This window comes from Trachurus japonicus, chromosome 21 (assembly GCF_045865225.1).
Source record: "Trachurus japonicus isolate A0001 chromosome 21, Traja_1.0".
NCBI classification, from domain to species: Eukaryota; Metazoa; Chordata; class Actinopteri; order Carangiformes; family Carangidae; genus Trachurus; species Trachurus japonicus.
In genome coordinates this window covers 15,390,478-15,409,690 of record NC_140927.1, presented here as the reverse complement: position 1 = coordinate 15,409,690, position 19,213 = coordinate 15,390,478, and the positions used below count along the sequence as shown (strand labels likewise).

Genomic DNA, 19,213 nt, shown 5'->3' with positions numbered 1-19,213 from the left:
CTGCTCGGTGCCTTTCGTCCTTCAGGTTGAATCTGGTCTGAGTCTATGCATCTACATCTGACACCAAGAATAGGAAACAGACCTCTCGCCCTCTCCTGTTAATCTCTAATGGAAGATCTCTATGAGCATAGAATCCCATGAATAATGTCTGCAACCTAATCACAAAGGACCCAAGGTTTCATTTACACAGTCATTTATTTACAGGACTTTCCGAAAGTGACCATGACTGGGCAAAATGGCAGGCAAATGACCGACACATCTCGTGTAAAAGAAAAACACAGCGCCACATGTTTGTTTCAGGCCACAATGCAGATATTTAGCAGAATAGATAAAATGAAGACAGAGGGAGGGAGAGAGGAAGCGAGCTGAAGGGGGAGAGAGAGAAATTATCAGGGGCTGATCCTTTAATCCCTCTACAGGGCTCTAAAGACAAGCTTGTACAAACACAGACCCTATTCAGCCCTCCCCCTCCATATATCCGCTACACACTTCCTTTCATTTCTCGCCTCTCTGAAGGCGATCTCATGTCAATGGCCAATAGTGCGACGCATTATCAAAAGTACATTTCTGGTAAATGAACACACTTTCCAGGTTCTGGGCTGGATTGGCAGAGTGGAAATGTTACTGTACCACTCTGCATGTATGTGTGTGGGTGTGGGGTGTCTGTGCATGTGTGTGCGTACATGGCAGCTGGTGGTGCAGGGGGATCAGGTTTAGAGGACACACGTGTTCGGATACGCACACACACACACACACATGCCAAGGGCGTGTCTGGCCGGATCCAATAATCCCAATACTCCCAGCAATTCTTTGGGGGCGGCAGTATTTTCATGCCACTCAGCAAACACCGGTTCAGATTGTGTTACTCTGCCTCCACACGGGCAGCTGGACCCTCCACAACATGTTACTGTAGCAGACAGACCTTTAATCTATACAGACGCGCACGTTGAGTTCATACTCAGCAGCACCACCGGCGGCATCTGTGTCTCCATCACTCTGCTCCTCATTAAGGGAAACCCTGCTGGGCCCCACAGGGGGAAATCTCCCTTTAGGTGACAGCTGCGCCACCAACAAAGAACCAATTTAGTCCCGGTCCCACCTCATCATTCATACGTTACCATGTCAACACAGCATCCATCCTGACCTTCTGCTACCAGTCACACTCGCTCTCATGCAACACTGTGGTTTTTGAAGGAGCCAAAAGCCTGGAGGTCACTGTTGGACCCACTCAGCCTGTCACACAGGGACATGGAGTTTTAAATAACAGCAACAAAGTGGGATTCACTGTTTTTTTTAATGAGTGGTGGGTAAGCCAGCCGACATATCATTTTGCATTTATCACAGTATGTCATTTTTGACAACAAAGGACATGTTATGCAGGGCTCCAGACTGCCCTTAAATGGGGGCATTTTGTCCCTAAAAAAGTAATTTTTTCATCTACTTGCACATGTGCAACCAGTAAATTTGCTGTTTTTTTTGTTTTGTTTTTTTACACACAAAGAATCTGGAATCTGTCACTACAGGTGGAAGGCCAGGGTGTATGAGGATCATGAATGAAAAGGAAATGTGAATATTTGCTTTGCAATTCGATTTGAGCCCCTAAATTATCTCTTTGGGCTCCTAAAATTAAATAAAGTTTGGAGCCAAAAAAAAAGTTAGTCTGTTATGGCTCTTGAAGGGTACAAATTCCAGCCTCATGAGCTGCCAGATGCTCAACACCTGTCCAGTACTTCTGACTTTCACATCAACAGACAGCTAAGGCGTGCAGAGACACACGACTGCAGCACAGCGGGTGCTCGTCAGACCTTTTCACAATTACTGTCAAGATTCACTTCCTTAAGTCCGTCGCTTCATCTTGCGGAGCTCAATGCTGCTGGGTTGTGAGGATAAATACCTGTTCCAGACTGTTTCCATCCCTCCTGACCTCTTTCCTCAAAGACAAACAGAGCAGAAAGTGAACGATGAGAGCGCCACTTGTCTCTCCACCGAGGACTTCAAAGAAGCAATAAAAGGAAGTTTACAGTAGAAAATAGCCGAGATGCACACAAGAGCCTCTCATGATCAGCAGCTCTCTGGAGTCTCTCTGGTCTGAACTACACATGTGACTGTCTGTTATTCTGGGTCACAGCTGAACAGTTGCACTCTGATATCTGTACTTGTTTCCCCCAGTCAACGCAGACTATGGACTTTCATGGCTGGTGTTCACTGTGTGAGTAAACACTGTTATGAAATAGCAATCTGGAAACCCACTGCTCATACGTTTTTTTCCCGTCACTGAAGCAGACAAAATTATGACGTATTTAGCAATGTGAACATGAAATACAGAGACTTCGGGAATATGACTCTGCCAACAGAGCTGCTTGATTGTGGCGATGTGGGCTGATGTCTAAATCAGCTTTCCCCTTGCAACCGTGGCCGTGAGTCCTGCCAGAGGGGATTGGACAGCCTGCTGTAGGTGGGTGAAAGTAATAATCTGCTGCTGAAGCCACAGCGGTGGAGGGGGAAATAAACAAATTCTAGCACTTCGTTTAGGCCTCTGTGGCCACACGGCTGACATTTTGTTATAATCCTTCGTTCTTCATATTCTGACACTCTGGTGACTCACCTGGGCTCTGGGCTGACTTAAATACCTGGTGGTGGCCGGAGGGGGGAAAACTGGCCACTGAACAATAATCCCTGCCCTCCTACCTGCCTGCCTGCCTGCCTGCTCGGGGGTTTGACCGGCGTGGCTGGGCAAATAGGTACAAGGTCAAAGCTGCTGCTGAACCTGAAGGGAAAGTGCCAGGTGGGATCATGTGGAATATGAAAGGTTTGTTGTGACGGTTGGATTGCACAAGGGGAGGAGGGTCAGGAAGATGAATGAAACCACCAGAGAGACTAATGACTAATGAGAGGATGAAAGAGTATGTAAAAAGAAGAAGAAAAAAAAAACAGCCGAGCCTTGATATTGTTTTCTTCTGAGGTCCAAACGTCTGGTTGTGAGGTTCCCTAATTTGTTACCGAGTTTAAAACCAAATTTCATACACATTTGAAATTCAGATACTGGGTTAACATGGCTGACAATCATTAGCACCCCGACCACACACATAACTTGTGCCTCAAATAGCCTCAGCCGGTACCAGCCAGAATTGGAGAAAATAAATAACTGGGGAAAAAAAAAAAAAAAAAAGAGTGTGCGCCATCGACACGTCACACACTCTCCCTCCAGCTTCGGTCTCCCAGCTTCTCTCTCAGTGAGGCAGCAGCCAGCACTGCAACCAGGACACACAGCCTCATAAAATCTGCAACTATCAGACGTACTCTGCTCTGAAAAGCTCGAAAAAGCTTTAATATTGGCCTTTTCAGTCAAGCAGACTCTTTGTTCCCCAGCGATGCTTAACGATAAAGCTTTACAGAGCTCCGTTTATGAATACCAACCAGATCCATCCGGATAGATGATGAATGCAAACAGACAGAAAGGGACGGTAGGGCCAAGGAGACAGTGGAGGGAGACGATGGCTCTGAGAAAAGTAGAGGAAGAAAGGCAGATTAAGGAGACAGAGAGGAGACACAGAGGGCTGTGAATAAGGGAGATATGGAGGGAAATTTGTAGCAGAGAGAAATGAATGAGAAACAGACAAAACAAGAGAGAGAAAAGCTGATATTCTGCTGCTGCTGCTGTGGCTGCTTGCGGCACGATACTGTACCAACCACGCTCCAATGGGAAAGACTCCCAGAGCGACAACAAAGGACACAAGAGGAGCCGGCTCCATGTGAACTGGGCCTGTCTGCCCTGCACGGCCAGGAGACAGCAGTACACACACACACACACACACAGAGACAACACACACACACTCAACACTGCTGCACACCAGAGCAGCTGCTGCCACAACAATCCCCCTTGTGCTCTTTTAATAGGGACGGCCTGCTTGGTCTGCCAATAACAAGGGCCGAGGAGAGAGCCAGACACACAAGAAGTGACACAACAGACAAACACGCATATTGCGGGAGACTGGCTGTGACTGACACCGTTTTAATGGCTGCGATATGAAATCGACAGAGCAAAAGAAAATGTGCATGGGCAAGTGAGAGGAAGTGGGTGTCGTGCTACATGAGTCTTCCACAGCAGAAAGCCGGGAAATCAATACACATTAGTGCTTCTTCTATTAGCTCCTGGGTTCATGCTACCTCTCCTCGCTCTTAGAGTAACCGCAACATGCACCTCATGTACATCTGAATTAACTCTGGAGCTGAGGCAGCTGAAGTCTGATGCTCTGGAGGAAACCCAAACTCCTTCTTAGACATGAATATGCAGCCATTATTCTAAACACTGTGGAAAAAGGATGGCTGGATGGATGGATGGAGCTCTCTCCTCCTCCCCCTCCTCTCCTCTCCTCTAAAGCCCGGCTGCCAGCTACTCATCCTGTGCAGTTACATAAACATGCTTAGTAGCAGAGGACAGAGGTGGGCACACACAGAGCTTCCCTGCTGCCAAGCCGAGTAAATAAAGAGATGGATGAGGACGCAAAGTGGGGGAGAGGAGTCGAAGATGGAGAGGCAAGGAGAATGAGAGGGAGAGTTAAGTCGGACAAAAATAGAAAGAACGTGAATGTGACTTGTGTATGTGCACTAGAGAGAACGGCCCGTGGCTGCGCACAATGCATAAGTGTCCTAGAAAGTCTGTCATGTCTGACCACCAGTGTTGTGACGTGTGTGAGGTGTTTGTTTCATGTTTTTTTTCCTTAAATAAAGAAGTGAAAGCAGGGCTGGATGGCTGGATGATACCTCCTCCTCCATCTCAACCTGTCCTTCAGGGGGCACAGAGAAGTGCTGCATCAAAAAGCAGCAGCAGCATCAGCAGCATCACCACTGAGCCCAAAATAGCTCCTGCACGCACCGACGCACGACTGCTCAACACACTCCTGCAGCAGCGCTACTGAGCAAACGCTGACACCTGATCCACATGCGAGGAGCACGCACATACAGACACTAGAACGTCTCCTCTCAGATGTACACACGCATGTACAATAAAAAGAAACACACAAAACGCAAACAAGAGAAGAAGCACCTCCACATCACACTGCCTCCACTCAAATCTAAGGCAAAGACACAGCATCAGCAGATTACTCACAGCAGACAGAGCTCGGATTCATGGTCCTCTCTCAGCTCTGAGGCAGAGATGGAGAGAAAAAAAAGCTGGGGGAGAAAGACTGAACTGATGTTGAGGATCCGAGAAAAAAAAAATACAGCACTAGAGAAAGAGGAGACGGAGGCTGACAGACATTCCTCTAACTCCCGCAGCACCTGTGATGTGAGTGGGTGGGCGGCAGCGTCACTGGGTCGCTGAAAACCTGCTCACGTCACACTTTTCATGAATGGAGCTGTCTGACGCAGAGAGGACACGGCTCAAAGAGCAGAGGAGGGGAGGGAGACGGAGCGGCGGGGGTTGGATGGAGGAGGTGGAGCTTTCTGCACAGACTCGGAGAGGCGGAGCGAATAGAGATGAAGAGCCGGAGCGAGAGCGGGGGGATGAGGGTGAGGAGGGAGGAGGAGGAGGAGGGGAGCAGTATTTCAAAGCAAAACCAGCTGGGAACAGCAGGTTAGGCTGCGGTGGCGTCTCTCTGTAAGTAGGACAGACTGTTTCTGCAGAAGAGAAAATCCCTTTGTTCCAAATCAGTGATCGGTTCTCTCCACGGTCCACGCCAATCGTATCCCACATATAACCGCACACTGCATCCTGCTGAATCGCTGCATGGGCTCCTTGTTTGTCACAGAGGTGCACGTTGACTTTCATATACCATCAGCCTCTGCTTTCTTTAAGACATTGCAACAACACATAACAACATAGATCTGATTGTATAGTTTAGTTTAGAGGCAACACAACTAAAATGCATTATGTGATGCTCGAGAATTACAGAATTACACAACAAGGCACTGAGGACTCTTTCTGAGTTGTAACTTATTGCTTCATTCAAGAAAATAAATTATTTAGGAATATAGAAATATATAATTGTTTTATTCATCATCCTTCTCTGACATTATATTTGGACAACCAAAAAATGGTTCTCATTAATGACTGATAGGAATAAGTAAATAATCAATTAAATAAATCAAATTACGATACTGTATGCTCCATATTAATCCTTCACTAATGGTGTCTTATCAGAGAGTGGTCCCAGAATGAATAACTTTATACTTAGTGAAATCTTCTTAAAATTTGGATTAATTTGATGTTTCCACTTTGTTCTCGAAAACAAGTCAGTGTTTTATGATGCATGTTAATTGTGTAGCTTAACACCGTAGCTTGTTTTGAATTCATTCAAAAAACCCAAACAGATTTAAAAGTCAAAAGAGGTGACTTTAATAAAACAATGTAACTCAACACAGTCTGAGATTCTTTTCTCTCTCTACTGTCAATTATTTAATATTGAGTTAACTCAGGTCATATCCAGCTCCTCATACACAAACACAGAGCATAGCCCCCTACACACACTCTGCGTGCGTGAGTCTGGTCATCAAATTACTTCAATGTAGTGGGTAACTTTTTTGCAAAACAGTGGGGTTTTTTTTGGTAAATTAATAAGTTTTGTTCTGAAGATTAACAGACTTCAGTCACCTCTGTTTCTGCAGAACATGAGACCTTTAAATGTATAAGTGTTTTTTATTTTTATATGTCAACTTTAACCAGCTGGATTTGGCCAATTTTCCGATTTCCAGACTCAGGAGGAATAAGAGAGCTCAAGCTTCAGGGTGAGGAGCTGTGACAGTCAGAGCAGACTTGAAAGGTCAGAGCCAGACTATCAAAGAAACTGTTCTTTTCTTTCCCCAAAAGGTCATTTAAATGAGTTTTATATTTTAGTTTAAAACATCAGAAAATAACCAAAACTTTAATGAAAAATAACACGGAAGTGAGCATGCTAGCCAGCTAGCCCCAGCCTGTCCTGTCTTGTAATACCACTTCATACCTCAAGACATGATACTGAGCGATTTTAGCGTCCAGTCTAGCCTAAATCCAACAGAAAAACTGTTTAATGTTTGGTTTTTGCTGCATTTGTGTGCATGTACTGACCTGTGAGGTGGTTTCTGAGCATCTCAGAGGTCTGCCGAGTGTGATGAGGGCTCAGGTTCGGCTTCGTCTCGCTTTTCACCTGCATACACACACAAACAGAGCAGGGACAGGAGTTCATGGGTGAGTACATGGTACAAATTGAAGACAAATGAAGATGATGCATCTTAACCAAATAAACAGTTGGAGCTTTAAAGATATTGTCGTGTGCAACCTTTTCAGGGGGGATATCAAGGAACTGACAGAAGGGTCATAATGCAATCAAAGGACCTGAGAGGAAATGGGAGGCAACACAGACGGAGGGAGGTCAGAGCAGTGTATCCATCCATCCGTCTGTCTGCAGCCTGTGTGTGTGTGTGTGTGTGTGTGTGTGTGATGGGTAATGGCAGAGATTGAGACTGACTACGGCCAGAGGGGCAATCAACAGAGACTGATTGAGAGGGAGGGCCTGCGGGTGAGTGGAAATGCTTGGGGACCAGATGCTCCACCCCTTCCTCTCGTCTCAGGCCCAAACCTCTGGGGGTAGATGATCGGTGGGGGGCAGGGGGAGAAAGAAGGAATGTAATGATGCACGGAGAGTGAGGGGGTTGGAGTATTGGAGAAGCTTTGTGCAGCCTCCATCCTCAGGCCAGAAGAGCAGATCTGGTATCCCGGGGCGAGGCTGAGGCGGAGGTGTCCAGACACTGCCTATAAATGGCGTGAAATGACAGTCAAATGAGTCACGGTGCAGATGGCCGCGGATGCTGGTGGTAATGGGACTGACAGTGGGGAAGGGTGAGTGTGCTGCATCTGTTAAAACTACACTTTTGTGATGCAAAGTTCCAAATTAACACAATATGAAACACTCTTCTGGCCCACGAAGAGAACAAGAGTGGGTGAAAACTAAAGCTGTTAGTCCTGCCATGTTGTTGCAGATACACTGCTGTAAACAAGCGCACTGCTGCATACACACACACAAAAAAAAGAACACAGAGGGGGGATTCCCAAAAATAGAGCTCCAGTTAAATATTGACAAAAAGGCAGAGAGACAGCAGATATCCAAAGGAGCAGGGAATTCAAATTCCTGACACGTTTGCTTAGCAAGAACCTGAAGCTCTGCTCTATGGCCCAGATTCCAAAGGTCACAAGTCTGTGCGCTCATGTGAACACACGCAAGGCCACATTGTTTTACAAAAACCAGAAACTACAACAAAAACTCTTCAATAAAACAGAGAAACTCTACGACAGCAAACTCAGTAGCTGTGACACATATTATGAGGATGTTTCAATAGTCATCTTTCAGCTAAATAACATCTCTCCAGCAGAGCAAAAAAGATGTTGTGAGCCCAATCAAACATAACCTTTACATTTAAACTAGGATGTGATTTTCTGTATGTATGTTCTCCAACCTCCAATTTAATGCATTTAATTTCAATTAAAGGTTTCAAATAACTCTGGAGGGGGACGAGCACCCCAGCTGGTGCTTTGATCAGAGCTTCCTCAGGTAGAAAAGAGCATCCAGTGCTGTATGTTTTAAGTGTCTCCAATTAATATAAATATAAGGGGGAAAAAGACAAATTTTTTCTTCTTTCTTTGTGTCAACAAAAAAAACAGAGCTCATTATGGCAAAATCACCAAAGAGTTATTCTATGGTCGTAAGAAAACAGGCCACAAACACTCAAGTCTCCCCAAAAACACTGTACACCTGTACTGCAACGTCCATCTGTCTTATACGTTTTATCTACACAGACAGTCCACCTGCCAGACTGCTTGAGGCGATGCTGTGCTGTGTCTTAGTTTCCTCCAAACCATGAGAATTCCCGGTGTCGACGCCACAGAGACGTAAAATGTTAAAAGATGTTGAATGTGATGACCAATCAGTAGAAACTCACAGTAACAAATAAAAACAAAAGTTCTTCAACTGTAACAAAGCCAAACAGTCATCCAACACAGGAAAAAAACTGTGATAGGCCCAAACCAATGTCCATGCAAAGGCTGTAGATAACATTTATTCACATACTCAATTGATCTGACAATTACTTTCTTGCTTAAAATGTTAATAATTCACAAAACAGTCCAATTAAAGAAGCAAAAACCTGAGTGTTTGTTTTTTTGCTTGAAAAATGATGACAAATTGACAACATCCCTTTAAGCCCCTGGGATGGAAGTTGATTAGCTATAATTTACTCTTTCACTACCTCACTATCTTAGTTTTTCAGAGGGTTCAGATGACGTATGTGGTCAAATGAATTCCAGACCGCTTCTTTAAATGTTTCCCAACCCAAAGATATAATAAGAGTCTGACTTCAGTACCTCAATTAGGTTTGCTCCAGCTCTGGTCAAAGCCTCCTGCTCCGTCTCCATCTCCAGCACAGACCAGATGTACAGCCAGTCAGTGCTCCACGTGCCCTGGCCTCACCTCCGAGTGCACCACAGCCGTAAACCACACTGGCTCAGCTCCGTTATACACACTCATTACTATTTCACCAGCAGCGGAACAGCAGCACTGACAGCTCCTGTGTCCCCCGCATTAATAAGAGAAAAAGCACCATCGCACACATAAGCTTACAGTGGTTTACCTTTCCAATCTGCCATCGCATGCAGCAGCCGCGCACAGATACGCCGGCCCACACGGTCAGATATGTGGCTACCTACAACATCCTACAAAATGACCATGGAGGATTGTGAAGGAAGCAATGGACAGTCACTTGAATAAATACGAGTGAAATATAAAAAAAAAGCTCCAAAGCCATTTTCACTTCCCAATACCTGATCAATATCAGCTGATACCAAGCACTGATCTGATACCACTGCACTGAGAAGAATTAACAGCTGTATTACTCCACTGGGTGTCCAACCATCCTGGAAAGTGTGCAAACAGCTAATGTTACTCTGCTGACTTCAAATCAATTCTTCTTTGCTTCTCTAAAACTGTAGTTGCCTCTGATGTGACTTCCTGTGTAGACGAACAAGTGGTGAAGAATAAAATGACATTATATAGGATCTGTTTACCCTCACCAGATACAGTACTTCAGTGTTCCTATCTGAACAACTTTGTTTTATGTAAAGGTTTAGCTTACTGTACTTTCCTTCAAGAATGAAAAATCTACCAAACACTGGCACTGCCCGATTATTCAATCAAACAAAATAGGTTCGCAACCAAACAAAAAAAAAGGATTTTGAGAGTAAAAGTAATCCAAAATGTTTTATTGCAAGTAAAATAAATGATAGATTAAAATGCAAATCTAAAAGTTTTGTTCGGAATAATTTTTGTTCCGTTTGCCATTAAAAAGTTTTGCGAATCATCATCATCAAAAGTTGAACCTCGTAGGTGGGACCTACACTGAAAGCAGTAAGACAATTGGTCAGCCTCGAACTCCTGGCTTGGAAACCAACATGGAAGTTCTTTTTGCAAACAAAACTTCAGATGCTCTGACTCAGTCGTCTAATCATCACAATTTGGCCCTTGTCAAACTCAAGTCCTTACACTATTATGCCTATTTTTCCTGCTTCACAACAACTTTGAGGACAAAATGTTCACTTGCTACCTAATACGTAGTATATACTGCCCACTAACAGGTGCCGTGATGAAGTGTTATTCACTTGACCTGTCAGTGGTCATAATGTTATGCCTGATCGGTGTAATTACAATGGGTGAAACCAGATAACACTTTTACTTGTTTCTTCAGGTGTTAAGGTGTTGTTTTTATGTAATGGGAATAAAAGACTGTGATCAATTTAGAAAGTAATAAAGTAAAAAAAAAAAGTTTTGTGTATACATTTAATTTATAGTCCACAGAAAATACTTAGTATATATGGTGATTGGATGTTGTCAGCACCGTCTTAACACTACTACAATCCAACTACAATCCTACAGTATAAACAGCAGCTGAGCATCAGTGAGCCTGCCCTGCACTGAGATGAAATGAAGTAAATTGGAGGGAGGGGGTCAACGGAGGCGGGGAAACACCTGGACTAATAAGAGCAGACGCGTCCTGACTGTGTTGACTTCATGCACAAGGACAAACCTCTTTAGCCAAGATGGACGACAGAAAGCAGACCGGCCCCCGGACGATTGGTTGGTTTTTACAAAGGCAGGCATGGATGAGCGAGTCCTGCACACAACAACCACTGATTCTGAGAGACAGATAATGCTTGTGAGATTACCATGCTGAGCCCACCAACAACCCACAGCCTGACCAATCCGCGCTGAGAGGAAATTACATAACAATGACTGTTCGACACTCCTGGAGGATTCTGCCCACACCACGACAACAAGCCATCCATCCTGATTCCCTCTTTATCATGGGTTCAGAGTCAATTGCAGGAGCAAACAGATGATGAGCAGCAGACAGAAAGCCAGGCGGTGCTGTCCTCCCTCCTGACTGTATGCACCTGATAATCCCCAGCGTGATTTATGGGATTGCGTGCAAAGCTATAATGCAGAACACAGCAGCCAGTCTTAGATAACATAAAGCGTTATGAAGGCTCTCCAGCCTTTTTGCTTCTAATTATTTCACTAAAAAGAAAATTACAGAAGTGGGAGGAAATGAACACACGCTGGGATGTCATGTTCCCATACACATCCTTAGAAGAAGGATGTGACAAAGGGAGTGCAGGGGCTGTAGTGGGTGGCAGGCAGCGGTGGTCTGCCTGAGATTACAGCTGTGCAGCTGGGGGTATGTGCTGCTGATGCCGCCTGCTGCTCGCTGGGGTCAGAGGTCAGACGAATATGTGAGGACACAGCTTTACAAAGACAAGAGGAGACTGCAGGGCAGAGCACATGAACGTACAGTAAAGTATGAAACACACAACTGCGAAATAATTCAGTCCTGTCAGAACACACGTTGATTGACGTTGATTATGCAGCGGGTTTTCCTAAAAATTGCAACAGAATATGCCAGGTATTGATGCAATTTTATGTAATAAAAATTGCTGGAATTTGCAAAACTGTGGAAGCTGGAAAAATAATGTGATTTGATGAAAAAGAAAAACAAAGTGATTCCCCTAACACCCTGTCCTGATTTTAGTATCTTTTGGGCTGCCTCTTGTCTTATATCACACACACAGCTGTCACTAACATCTCTTCGTCCCATTCCGACATTTGTCATAAAGCATAAGCATAATTATTTTTAATCATTCGGCAATTTTTTATTCTCTCTCTCTCTCACACATAGTTTTGTCTCGCGTGATGCGATAAAATTTCACGTCGCGAAATTCATCACTTCACAACGTTCCCAAGGCAACAGGAGGAAAATGGCTGCTCCTGTGTGGTGTCAACAAGCATCACTTTTCAATTTTCAGCGAACATATGTGACTTTTTTGCAACAGAAATGCAGGAATTATGACATCATGCAAGCCCCGCATATTTCACACATTTTGTACGGAAATTAGCAATTTATGCGTTGAAAGTGCGGCGTCTTTGAGAAAATGCGACCCTCGCATAATATGCACACTTGTCCGATTACGCGTTGAATTATGTGATTGCATTATCACGTTTTTCTGGAGGGACTGATAAATGAGAAATGATGATTATTTCCATTAAGCGTCATTATAATCTCTACACTGTCTTATTTATAAATAAAAAAATCCACATCTGCCATCATCATGGGTTAAAATCAAAATACTGCCATCTATAACCATCTATCTTATATAAGCTTACTACTGCTATTAACATATCTTTTAGTCATGTGCTGCATGCTGCACACTCATACCTTCTGACTGATTTATGGTAATTATTCCTAACGCAACAAGAATTGTTAAATTTACTGTGAATAAATAGAGGAAATAAAATGAAAATACATCATCAGATCACTGATCTATGATCAATGGTGCATCAATATTATATTATAATATTCTATAAAATCGAATCGGGGTGAGAGATAAAGATAATGCAAACACACTCAAGCAACCGTAACCACACAAACTCTGTCTGTATGACCTGCATGTGCTCTGGTTCTTGCTCCTCCACTCGTGTGTGTTAATATGCTCCCCATGAGGCGCTGCAGGCTGTGGTAATTATAGAAGCTCGGCTGGCAGACACATCACACGAGAGAAGTACATTAAAAGACATGTGCAGTAGCACACAGTCCATGCATACACACACATAAACTAAAGCACAGGGCCACAACATGGTTGTCAAAATAAGTAGCAGCCACAAAAACTTTCTCATGTAAATGGATCTCCTCCTCATAAAAGGTTTTTTCCTGATGCCTGGCTGCATTTAATACATAAATAGTGCAGATAAATTTATCATTTGTTTAAATATGACTGTGGATTTTAAATAACCAGCAGATGCAGACGGCTCCGCCAGTTCACCCACTGTCACTTGAGGAAGCAAAGCCTCCAGAAGTGAAGCATAATATCAGCAGCAAAGCCCAGGCACACTTGTGGTTCAACAATGACGGCTTAATCTAACCCCCTCACAGCCACAACTGTAATACCCCTGCCCAAATATAAAGAGATGTGGGGCTTAACCCACTTCTCGACAGAATCCCAGTCCTCAAACAGGCTGACCATCGGAGCGTCTGCGAGTGTCCAGTAAAAACCCTTCAGCAGACGACAAACCCTATCTGCAGGAGAGCCAAAAGAACACAGGAGCCCGGAAGATGGAGGACGCTTACTTTCCTAATCAAGCTGAGTTGTCATTATTGGCATTTAGCGGTCTGATGTAGATGTGAGGCGTGCCAGGCGGGCTCTCAGTGTGACAAGCTGGCCCTGCATGCTGAGCACAGTAAGCTAAGGATGAGATGGAGGCAGGGCCTGTGGAGCTCAGACAGCGTCATTACAGAAATGTCAGAGGGAAGGAAAGGAGGAGAAGTCCCCAGGGGAGGAAAGGGGAGGAGAGGAAGAGGGGAGGAGAGCTAGAGAGAGAGAGAGGACACAGACAGAGAGGGAGAGGGACGGGGGCAACGCTTTGATGTTCACATCCCTCATTTAGCCCCAGTGTTTGTTGTTTGGCTTTTTCCACTTAACCGTCCTTCAGTGGATACACTGTGAACAACATCAGCTCATGAACCTACATGGTCTCTATTAGATGTTATGTATTGATCATTGTGTCAAATACATATCTGATTGATTGAGTGGTTCATTAATTATCTTTAAGGCTATTTTATACCTTTGTTACACAGCACCAGTAAATGAAGTGAAGAACCATCCATGAGATGTTGTTAAATATGCATCTAGTGCTGAAACTAAACACTGTCTTCAAATTAAATAAAGGAGTGAAACTACAATGACTTCCTCGTGCCAGTCAGACTAGTTTCAGGTTACATCCCTGTTCACCATGGTTAGTGACAGTTGCTGCGTGAAGTCCTGAGTCACTGAGACAAACGTCTGATCAGTTTGTTCGAGTGAACATCTTTAACAAATCTGAAGTTTCGGGGATGTCTTGCTCACAGAGTCAAGATCATGCTTTGCTTGTAGGTCAACATGACCTTTGACCTTTGGTCACCAAAGTCTAATCAGTTCTTCACTGCAAGTGGAGCAGCCTACTGTATTTGTGCCAAGTTAATTCAAGGTGTTACTGTGTGTTGACACCAAAAGCGCCCAAAGCGCCAAAAACGCCAGAAGTCAATTCATTTTCAATGCGACCTGAGCGACCAAAGCGTCAGCTGCCGTCAGCCACGCTTCTAAAGCGTCACCAGACGAGAAGTTGAGTCTGGGTTAACTTTATGGTAATTAGCTATGACATGGTTCGACAGCAACCAGTCAGAATAGAGGTGTCCTTCGGCTCCGGTGATCGAACTTTGACGTCAGACATTGTATTCACAAGGCAAAACAGTTTATTGAGGTCATCAAGCCCTTGATCTTTGACCCCTAAAATGAAATCAAAATAGTTAATCAATGAGTCCTAGGACAAGGCCAGTTTGACCACTTTGTACCATATATGAAGAAGTTCAATTAATCCGTGCATGAGAATGAAAATGACGTACATGATCGATCCCATCCTAAAAAATATATAAATAAATGGATTGGTGTCCATGAGGGAGATCCCTTCTTTAAACATGTCACACCACACTGTTCTTTGGTTTTTAATTATTACAGCTGATGACAAACATATGAAGAGCATATGAAATCTTCTGTTATTTTTTTATGAAACACAACAACAAGCTTATTCAATAAGCCTGACGGGACACGACACTGACTAAAGCCACCGCTACAAATGTGACCTGAAACAGACAAGCCAAGTCTCCAGGGCCAGGATTAGAGAGATCGGACCAGTTCTGAGGCTGCACTGCTGCTGCTGCTGCTGATACACATGTCAATTACATAAATACAGCTTCCTGCTCAACGTAAGCATCAGGACCATCATCACGTCCTGCGTCTGTGCTGCTGACGCTCAGATGAGCAGGGGACTCTTGACACCTTGCAACTCGTTGTGCACCAATATCACCAGAGTGACCCACTTTTTTTTAAGAAGGTGGGATTTGAGGGTTGAACTACTCGAAGGATAAGAGCTCTGTTACTCTATTGTTTTCTTACGGTCCATAAATCCTAAATGCTGTTGCGCTCAGCCTCTAATTCATTTCTTAAATCTTTGGCTCAAAAAATGCTTTATTCTTTTTTAAACCAACATGGTCAAAAACTCCCTTCAAGTGCTCAAAAACTGATATTTGCCTATCATGAGTTGAGAAAACGACATCTGCTTTATAAAGTAGATGTGAGTAAAAAGCTCCAGGATAGTCAGAGTTTGTCTACTACTGTTTCCAGGCTAAAGAATGAGATTTCAGTGTCAACAAGAGGATTTTTTTATTATTATTACAAGAAGCTTTTCTAAAACAGCAAACATTATGAAGTAGGAGAAAAAAAAAGTACATTTGTTAGAGACTATTTTATTCTGTGGAAGAATACACATCTTGTAGTTTAGTGAGTTTTTCCAGCAACATAAATATATAATATAATATAATGTAGTAATGAAGGATTGTGTCACCCAGTGTAACAGTGTGATCACTGCTGTCTGTTTAATAGTCTCTAAACATCAGTACAGCTCCATATATGATAACATTATAAAAGAGGGTATTGTTCCAGTTTCATCCAGCGAACAGTCAATAACCCAAAGATAATTTAAGTAAAACTATTTTTGCTTGAGTAATTCCCAATTAAAATTGTCTCTAATTAATTTTCTGTTAATTAACCAATCAAATAATTGTTTCTGCTCCACCGGCCTTATTGTTTAAGCGACCATCATATTATATTAGCTGCTGAAGGAATGCAGCAGGGGAGGAAATCCCAGTGCTTCAACTCTATTTGTCATGTTTCTGGAAATGAAACAGATGTTGAAGTCTCTGCTTAAATGAAGAGTCGCAGTTTAACGAATGCATCTTGTTGTCAAGAAAAACAGCCTGCTCATACTCTGTTGGCATCAGTGCTTGGGTTTCAATGCCAAGGTTCTCCCTGTGTAAATATTTTGTTGAGGAGCCGCATAGAAGTTAAAGCGGCCCACATGTGTAGCTGTTCACGTTTGCCGTAGACCCGGTGTTGGGTGTCTTTGTGCCGTAGTTAAGGACACAGCGAACACCTGAGAGGTGCAGCAGCCTTCAACGCGGTGTTAGTGGGGGTGGGGGGGACTGCATTTGGCTGATTGGTGCCGAGTGTGACCTGTAAGTGCACCACTACCGACATGCAGAGGGGTTTACAAGAGAGGGCAGAGCCATTTGTGACACATGTTGTGGACACTTATCTGGAAATGTCCCACTCAGCACAATGAGGGTGGAACACGATGCTGCAGACCTGACAGCACACAGCATCCACCAATCACACTCGTGTTAACACTCTCCAACAGTGGCTGACTGTCAGATGAGTATGTGAGACAGGGATGAAAAGCAGCGCGGCCGGAAAGCTGTTGTGACATCAAGGCTTCGTGAAAAGACGGATGAATGATCGTCTCTGATTTGTGTCAGATGGCCACTGCTGCACTGCTCACGGATGAAATGTTAGCAGGCCCACACACACATCCGACAGAGGACGCCGAGACCGCTCACCTCTGAACCTGAACAGAAACTCATACAACAAAAGTTTATTTATGATGAGGCTAGCTAGAAAAAATAAATACGGTGTAATTCAGCGATGAGTCCTGCTTTAAGGACAGTTTTATTGTTCAGTTTCTGTTGAAACTGTTTTTTTAAAAGGTGTGGGTTCAGCTTTACTGGGATTCTGGAGGATGGAGAATCACTTTTGGTACCAGAATGATGATTCTCTCTCACCACTCAGTATTAGTTTTTATCTTAACCATGGAAACAGAGAAAAACCAGCATGTAATATGGTTGAGCTGGGTCCATGCATCAGATCAGGGCTGTTAATAGTCAAGACACTAGTTATGAACCTGCCCACTTTAGACTCAACTGAAGAAACGTACAATTCAAAATTCATTTCAACACTGATGACTTGAGACTTGAGAAAATAATAACATTATATTACAAAGCCGTTACTACTACTATAGGACTTAGAATTCATTACATTTACAACTACCATTATTAAACAATCCTTCAGTTTCTTTCTTTGGAAATCACAAAAAAAATATCCCACAGCCCTGGGTGAGATCTAAATTGTGACTAATGACTAAAACATTTATTCAATCCAGATCAGTCCACTGACTAATCACAGATTTCATAAAGCCACACTTGAGACAGTCTTGTGATTTGCAAGACTGTGACTTTCTCCAGACTTTAGGGTGTAAATCTGTTGATACACTGAGAGGAGTGTTTAGTATGCAGGGTAGCCTACACTAACTGAGATAAATGGGGTGGAGAAAACATCAGAGACACCTCCTCCTGTGAATCTAGTGGAATCTAATCCAACAGTAACTCAAACCACAGACTGAAAAACAACCATAATGTTGAATCAACACATCTCTGCAAACAAACTGAAGATTATCACCTTCATTAGTGCAGGATTTTTGCCTGACTGTTGTATTGCACTGCATTAATCTGGCAAACAGAACTTGAGCACCATAAAACATCCTCATATAAACCTACTCAACGCAATAAAGAATATTAGATCAGAGCCGGCCTGTGCCAGCCTAGGTATAGCTATGAGCCACTTTTTTTTTTTTTTTTTTACTTTTTCTAAGCCACGTCGTCAAAAATAACTGAAAAGAAGTACATTCTCAGTATCTAACACAAAAACAAACAATTCCTCACCACCCACTGTAATTTCGCCTCCCTGCTGCTGTAGCACTATAATTTTCTCCTGCTCCTGCTCGAACAGACAAGACAAAAGTCTTTTCTCTGACTCCTGACAGTCCACTGTTCAACAAGATTGTCCACTTGGTTACATAATAACACACACATAACCTTTTAATACTTGTTGTGTGTGTGTGCTGTGCGCGAGGCCCACTGTACACCTGGTGACCGGCGGGGCTCGCGGCACCGGGCACCGGCACCGGGCTCGGTCCTTGGTACCAGGTGGTGGAAGTTAGATTTTATTGTAGCAGCAGCCCGCTCACTAACAGTGTAAACAGTCGGTGGTGTGACATCGTAACACCGCCGTGCTAAAGCCCACAGACAGCGGCTCATTGACAGCTGCCTCACTCAGCACATTTAGCTTCGCATCCCTCCGCCGCCGCCGCCGCTGAGAAAAAAACCCCACGTCGCTTCTTCTCGTCAAACTGCGCGAGCCGAGCAGCTTTAAAACTGTCGTTAAATGTCGGGTACAAGTGGGAAATAAATGTTACCGTTCAGTCCGTGTCGGCTGCTCCAGAGGTGTCCGGCTGGCTGCTGCTGCTGCTCCCTCCTCTGTCTCCCCCGGCTGTCTCTGTCTCCACATCTATTTGTATTTCTGTCCACTGTGGTGGCTCGGTCTTGTGAGCGTCACACGTCACTTCCGGACACTCTGGCCCCTCGTTCACCTGTAAACACACCAGCGTCCTCAGAGATCGTCTGTGGAGAAGATGAGTCCTCCTCCTCCTCCGTAGAGTAGAGGAGGATGTCGAGCTGAAATGCTGCTCGTTTACTACGGAGTTAGAAGATGATTGGAGATTTATCTCGGTCTACAGCTATTACAATATTTACAAAACTGCTATAAAACCCCGTTCACATGTAAGGAAAGTAGATGTTGAACATTAATCATATTAGATTAGCCAATATTAAAAATAATCCAAATGGAAAATTAAATCAAGTAACATTATAAATAAATAAAAATAATAAACCTCACACCAAAAATGTGCTAATATGATACTACAAAAGTAAT

The 19,213-nt window shown here is 43.8% G+C and overlaps 1 protein-coding gene across 3 annotated transcripts in view; it reads right to left on the bottom strand.

Moving 5' to 3' along the window:
• The window catches only part of map3k13 (mitogen-activated protein kinase kinase kinase 13), a 32,762-nt gene extending 13,948 nt beyond the window's left edge, over nucleotides 1–18,814 (bottom strand). Inside the window, exons 1-2 of one of the 3 annotated variants that reach the window (XM_085766062.1) lie at nucleotides 18,699–18,814; nucleotides 7,049–7,127 (exon numbers count right to left, since the gene is read on the bottom strand). The gene's annotated coding sequence lies outside the window, so the exon portion shown is untranslated. Of the gene's footprint in view, nucleotides 1–1,894; nucleotides 2,146–5,110; nucleotides 5,357–7,048; nucleotides 7,128–18,698 lie in introns of those variants that run through there. The other 2 variants (XM_085766065.1, XM_085766064.1) reach the window with 2 other exon arrangements.
• Nucleotides 18,815–19,213: the final 399 nt, after the last annotated feature.